This window comes from Balaenoptera ricei, chromosome 11, assembly GCF_028023285.1.
Source record: "Balaenoptera ricei isolate mBalRic1 chromosome 11, mBalRic1.hap2, whole genome shotgun sequence".
NCBI lineage: Eukaryota > Metazoa > Chordata > Mammalia > Artiodactyla > Balaenopteridae > Balaenoptera > Balaenoptera ricei.
The window spans coordinates 12077870-12084636 of record NC_082649.1 but is presented as its reverse complement, the minus strand read 5'-3'; the positions used below and the strand labels follow the sequence as shown (position 1 = coordinate 12084636).

Here is a 6767-nt window from a genome sequence, read left to right as displayed (position 1 = left end):
TACTGTATAGCACAGGGAACTATATTCAATATCTTGTAATAACCTATAAAGAAAAATAATCTGAGAAAATATGTATAACTGAATCACTTTGCTGTATACCTGAAACTAACACAATATTATAAATCAACTATACTTCAATTAAAAACAAAAGAAAGGGGAAACTTTTAGAATTATGTATTTGAGTAATGCAAGTTGTATTAAATTATGTCTTTTTTTTTTAAATTTATTTTTATTTTATTATTTATTTATTATTTATTTTTGGCTGTGTTGGGTTTTCGTTTCTGTGCGAGGGTTTTCTCTAGTTGCAGCAAGCGGGGGCCACTCTTCATTGCGATGCGCGGGCCTCGCACTATCGCGGCCTCTCTTGTTGCGGAGCACAGGCTCCAGACGCGCAGGCTCAGTAGTTGTGGCTCACGGGCCTAGTTGCTCCGCGGCATGTGGGATCTTCCCAGACCAGGGCTCGAACCCGTGCCCGCTGCATTGGCAGGCAGATTCTCGAACACTGCGCCACCAGAGAAGCCCCTAAATTATGTCTTAAATTATGTCAAACTTTATAAGACTGAAACATGGTCTCTCTCTTTCTTTAAATTGAAGTATAATTAATTTGTCTCCTTTTGAATAATTGTAGAAATAACTTTTGAGGAGTCGCAGATCAGCCTTCATTTTCCCCTTTATTCTTTTTCCCTCTTGCTTCACCACTTCCTTCAGTCAGTACACTGTCTACAAAAGTTACTCCTAGCAGTATGCATACAAAGTTGATTTCTGAGCAGCGTTTGCACTGTTAAGGGTTCTCTTTTCTGGTGCTGGCTCTGAGGAATCTTATGACCTTGGCAAGTTATCTTTGGATGTCTTGATTGCCCCATGATAAAGTGGAGATAACCATGCCTATTGTTCAAAAAGGATTCATAAGATACCATCTATGAACTTTCCTGAAGTCTGGGATAAGGGCATATTATAAGTGCCCTTGTTTCTGTTCTCATTAGCATGATTGTAGTTATACCTGGGGACTTTAATTTGCCTTAACACCCTCTTGTATGGAGCTATTTTATAAGAAGTGCTTGTTTTTGTCATTTGCTCTAAGACAAGGGGAAGGAAAGTCCCCCCACCCCTCAAAAATAATCAAACTAAGAGCCATCTTATAACAGATTGAAACTTTCTGTAAATGTATTGTAGTTTTCTTCAACTTTAGTAAAAGTCATTTTCTGAATAGAATCTCCTGTTTTGATAGTCTAAAACTTTGTGCATCATTTTAAACTCTACTTCCTAGCACTTATTTTAGCTTGAAGCAAATGTTGCTAAACTGTGAAGGATTCTAGTAAGATACGTAGTAGCCATTGTAAGTAAGCAATTCTGATTCAGACATTAAGGCTGCAACAGTTTGACACACACATGTTCTGCCTAATCAGGTAGGTCCCACCGCCACCACCAAGAGGTTGAGGGAGTTTTCTTTCTCGTTGTCTAGGCTCTAAGCAATGGCAATAAGAAGTGCAAACAAGTGTTGAACAGTGGATCTGTTTTTGATACCCTATCCAAGTCACCAAGTGTGTGCATTTGCTTGGAGAATGGCACACTCTGCAGCGGGCCCTTGCACATTTATACTCGTGCAGGGCCTTAATGGGAAACATTTGAGTCTGGTTGCAAAGATTCCCTCACTGTGAAATCTGTTCCTAACACAATGGTCAGATTGAAAGGAGTTTCATTACATGGCTGGGCATTTCTTCTTTCTTTGGGGAATATAAAAGGTGAATGCAATACTTTCCAGTTTAAAGTTACCACAAAACTTCATAATCTTAACCTCAAAATCAACTCCTAAATTTATACGGAGAACCAGAGGCCTTGAGCTGGCTGCAACTGCCTGTTTGATCTTGGTTAAGTTCCAAAAAGCTAGGGGGAGTTCAAAGCAAGGCCAGGGGCAAGTCCAAACTGTAATCCATGTCCCCTTTTCCTTCCGTCTGTAATCTCCCTCTCCATCCTCCGGTATGAACTACAGTAGATATCCATTTCAATAACCCTAGACACCGTAGATTCTAGAACAATGAGGAACACATCTTTCCTTATTGATACTGACAGACCCTTTGGTCAGAAAATGTCCCTCAACAGATGTTAGAGAATGTGGTTATAAACCAAAAAGGTATCTGTTACAACTTTTAAGGCTGTTTTATTTCTAGCTCTGTAAATTCCACTGGATAAGGTTTAATTTTTTTCACCCCTTTTTCTTCAGAAAGCCCTCTTGAGGGTTTAGGACACAGGAAAGCAGTTATGGCGTAAGATAAGATGCTGCCTCTGCTTTTGCATTAGCCACCCCTCCCCCATCTTCCCACAAAGAAAAAGAGAACTGAAAGGACAGTTACGAAGCCGTACCAATAATAAAGCAAGAACGAGTTCTTCAAATTCATTATTCGAGTTACTGTACTTGGAAATTGAATAATGCCATTTTTTCCAATCTAAGCACTCTGTATGTTATTTCATTCGAATCGTACCGTTGGAAGATGCTTTTAGATTATTTTAACTCTGGTTAAAGAATACATCCATTGATATCAAAAAGAATTGAATTGTACCCTGACTTTGAGGTGAATGACTGCCTGAGTACTGACCTAGTCTGAAATTCACTTCCTATCAAATGGGCCACCCGGCGTAAGTGAATTCAGCTTAAAATTCCTAATGAGGCCACAAGCATTGGCATAAATACATGAAAGTGGAGATTTAACACTGTACGATAATGTCTTCTTTCCCAGGAAGATTTATTCCCTATAACATAAACACCTATGACAAATAAACAATGAAAAAGAGGAGTGAAAGGGACAGAAATAGTATGCTGACACAGGTGATAGTGATGATGGTTGTGTGTGGCTTTGCTCCCAAGTCACCCAGAGCCCAAGCAAGTCCTCTACCTTCTGAGATAAACATTCCCAATGTCCCACTTTTGCACCCCTGTCCCCCAGTCCTGAGTTTGGGCAGGAGTGGGAAGGAGAGGCGTTCTGTTCATATTTTCCTTGCAGAGCTCCTAAGTACTGCACGAAGAATGTGCAGGGCAGAGTGCCGGATGTCTGATAATGTAAAAGCAAGGGAAGGCTTGAGTGTCATGGCATGTATATATATATATATATCCCTCGGAAAATGCACTCTGCCATATCTGTATCACCCCACATGTTTTGTTTTTGTTTTTTGCAATGTGATGTTGACATTCCTCCATTGAGAAGGTATGTTCCCTACCTTTGAACTTGAGAAAATCTTTGTAACTGCCTCGACAAATAGAATGCAGTGGAAGTGACAGTGTTTGACCTCTGAGGCAAGGTCACAAAAGGCCACGTGTTTTCTGTGTGGCTCCCTCTCTCTCAGGATGCTCACCTTGGCAACCCAGCCACCACACACTGTGAGGAAGCCCTGGCCACGTGGAGAAGCCACTTGCAGGTGTCCCAATCGCAGCCTTAGCTCAGAGGCGGTCCTAGGCAGGGGGAGGAGGGGAGAAAGGAGGGCTTAGGCTGGCGGCGGGGTGGGGTGGGGTGGTGGAGACAGAGGAGGCTGGAAGTGACTATACTGCTGCTCACTAACTGACTTTAGGAATATTGAGTTTCCAGCAGGTCACGCGGCAGGCCTGAGGATCTGTCTCTTGCTTCAACAGCGTTTAGAATGAAGGGACCAAGGGATACCCCTTGTTCCAGCCTCCGACCGCCCTCCAACCTTTTTTCCAGTTGCAACCTTTGGAATCAGCCACTCAGCTACCCTCGGCCACTGGAGCCAACCAACACCATTTTTGGAGGTTAACTCCTTATTACCAATCAACCCTGAGCTCCCAGATTCGTCAGAATTATTCCACCGAGGTGGAGGTCGCCGTCAACCGCCTGGTCAACCTGCATCTGCAGGCCCTCTATACCTACCTCTCTCAGGGCTTCTATTTCGACCGCGACGATGGGGCTCTTCAGAGTGTGGGCCACTTTTTCCGTGAATTGGCCAAGGAGAAGCGCTAAGGCATTGAACGTCTCTTGAAAATACAAAACCAGTGCAGCGACCGCGCCCTCTTCCAGGACGTGCAGAAGCCATCTCAAGATGAGTGGGGTGAAACCCAGGACGCTATGGAAGCCGCCCTTCTCACAGAGAAGGACCTGAACCAGGCCGTTTTGGACCTGCATGCCCTGGGTTCTGCCCGCACAGACCCTCACCTCTGAGACTTCCTGGAGAGCGGCTTCCTGTATGAGCAGGTGAAACTCATCAAGAAGATGGGTGACCACCTGACCAACCTCCGCAGGCTGGCTGGTCCTCAGACTGGGCTGAGCGAGTAGCTCTTTGAAAGGCTCACCCTCAAGCATGACTAGGAGCCTCCAGAGCCCGGCGGACTTTGAGGAGCCCCTGTGGTCAGGGCTTCTGCTGAAGCCCCTCTCTGCAGCCACTAGGCAGCTTTTTAACCACCCTGGAGCCCTCTCCCAAGCCTTGGACCAAATGGAAATAAAGCTTTTGGCAGCCAAAAGAAAAAAAAAGGAATATTGAGTTTCCCATTTGTGCCAGGCAGTGTTGTAGAAGCAGGGCTACAGCTATGGAAAAAAACAGACAAAAATAGCCCCCTTCTCAGCTCCTTCTGTAGACTCTGAAATCTAACTTCCTGAGCCTTCCACAACTGGGAGAACCAAGCTCAGATTTTATATAATCCTGACCAAGTTTTGTAATTACAGTGAACACATGTCATAGGAATTATTTATTTTTTCTTTGACATAGAGTTCCCCTTTGTTACAGATGAATAAGAAAGCCCTAGGGGGACTTCCCTGGTGGCGCAGTGGTTAAGAATCCGCCTGCCAACGCAGGGGACACGGGTTTGAGCCCTGGTCCGGGAAGATCCCACATGCCGCGGAGCAACTAAGCCCGTGCGCCACAACTACTGAGCCTGCACTCTAGAGCCTGTGCTCCGCAACAAGAGAAGCCACTGCAGTGAGAAGCCCGCGCATCGCAACAAAGAGTAGCCCCCGCTCACCGCAACTAGAGAAAGCCCATGCGCAGCAATGAAGACCCAATGCAGCCAAAAATAATAATAATAATAATAATTAAAAAAAAAAAAAAAGAAAGGCCTAGGGAAGTTGACGGTGATTCGCCTTCACGTGACTCTTGGGGATGACAGCTAAGTCATCTTTGCTCCTTATGTTTTACTATTTCCATAGAACAATGGGTCTGCTTCCCTATAGACAGCTGATTATGATTAGTTACTTACACAGCAGACACTCCTGTCCAGGAGGCACTTGGGTGGGAAATGGAGAAGATTCCTGCCCCCTTTCCCCACCCTGGCTGGGTGAGGGGCCCCTCCCTGTCGCACAGCACCCCTCATCCCACCCACCGCCCACCCCCCCGCGCTGTGATTTCCGCTCTTAGAGTACTCACTGTGGATGGATGTCCTTTGAGGGTAGGGAGAGTGTGAGCCTCCTTTCTGGATCCACAGTACCTAGCAGAGGTCTAGGTGCAGAATAAGTGAGCAGTGAAAGTTTGGGGAATGTAGAATGAATGAACACGTGCCTGGGTGGCACCACCCCTGACTCCGTTCGCCGTTAGTATCCTGTGTTACGTTTCCTTGGCCGTCCCTGCTCTGGGAAATAAGTCAATGCAGGATCTAGCTCCTCCTTCAAGGAAAGATTTGCTGCTCAGCTGCAGGGAGTGTGGTCAGAAGAAAGCCCTCAGCTGTCAGCTCCTCCAGAGTCTGCTTTATCTGCAGAGAGCCACCCTGCACAAGGTCATGCCATATTCTGGATCCAATGACTTAATAGAAGAGGATATAAAGTAGCTATTTTGGCCCAATGGGGGACAACTCAGATGGGTACTATTTTACTCTAAAACTCCCTGCCTGGTAAACTGAAACTTTATTTGGCCCCTCTGCCCATTCCTTCTTCCCATCTTCCTTTCATAGGTGCTGGTCCTAAAATAAACATTTTATACCCCAAACTCCATCTCAGCATCTGCCTCTGGGGAACCCAACCTGCAATGACTTTCTCTTGCCTTTGGTTCCTTCGTAAGACTCTTTACCTTTGGTCAACTTGGCTATTCACCGAGTTAACTTACAATGTTTGTTTTGTGAAGGTCTTAAAGTATTCAATTCTGATTATGGCTCAGGAGACAATTGACAGCTCCAAACGAAGGCTGGGTTTAATATCCAAGGAGTGCTCACTTGGAAGGGTTGGTAATGCCTTTCTCATTGCTGCTTAGGAACATATATTCGGCTGAAATTAGACATTTTTATGAAATCGCTGCATCAACTGATAATACACAGGCTGTGGATTTTCTTTTTTTCTTGTTTAGCTTCAGCTGACAGATACCAGGTTCACACCAGATTCCCTGCCCTCTGGAATTTTGCCCCCTCAGGTCCTAGGTGCCTTGGTACCTCTCTGATGCCCTCAAACAGACTTTTCTTCCCCATCTCCATTTTCTTCAATTGTTCTTAGGGGGAGTGTTAGTCTGTTACAAATTAATCTGCCACAGCTAGAGGCAGAATTGTCCAGGATCACCTTCCTTTCAACTCCTTAATCTTAACTAACAGAAGTGATTTGAAAGAGTAGATGTTATCTTTTGTAAAGAAGAGGAACTAAGATCAAAAGGTTTTTCGAGGAAAAAAATGTAAGATGGAGCATGTTCTGGAGAAGCATGTGTTGCTTTTTCAATCAGAATTGTATTCCTTAGATTCATCCTTTTTAAAAAAAAAAATTATTTGTTTATTTATTTGGCTGTGCCCAGTTTTAGTTGTGGCACACAGGATCTTCATTGCGGCGTGCGGGATCTCTTTTTTTTTTTTTTTT

At 44.6% G+C, this 6767-nt stretch overlaps 1 pseudogene; it reads left to right on the top strand.

Annotated features, from left to right (window-relative positions):
• Positions 1-2259: 2259 nt before the first annotated feature.
• Positions 2260-5429, top strand: LOC132374272 (ferritin light chain-like; annotated as a pseudogene).
• Positions 5430-6767: the final 1338 nt, after the last annotated feature.